Here is a 342-nt window from a genome sequence, read left to right as displayed (position 1 = left end):
TGCTGAGAAAGGGCTCAGCTCTTCCAGACCACAGGCTTCTGTGAACACCCCTCTACCTAGGGCACCATACCTCAACAAGTAGCTGTCACAAGTCCGCTTCCCTATCCTGATACATTCCTAGGCAAGAAAAGCCTCTTAAAACGAGCAATTTATGTAGGGATAGCTTCAGAGCATCACAATTTCCACTACAGAGCTTCTGATTTTCCAAAACGAAGGGGCTTTTAAAAAGACACGTGATTTTCCCATTCCCTTCCAAGAAAACAGCAAGTCGTATCACACCGGACAAACGCAGAATTTACAGCACTCGGTGATCTCTCTACAAAATATTTATTGGTAACAGCC

This window comes from Pygoscelis adeliae, unplaced genomic scaffold (assembly GCF_000699105.1).
Source record: "Pygoscelis adeliae isolate BGI_AS28 unplaced genomic scaffold, ASM69910v1 Scaffold94, whole genome shotgun sequence".
In the NCBI taxonomy this organism is placed as follows: domain Eukaryota; kingdom Metazoa; phylum Chordata; class Aves; order Sphenisciformes; family Spheniscidae; genus Pygoscelis; species Pygoscelis adeliae.
The sequence above is the reverse complement of the archived record's forward strand: the minus strand, read 5'-3'. Positions refer to the sequence as shown.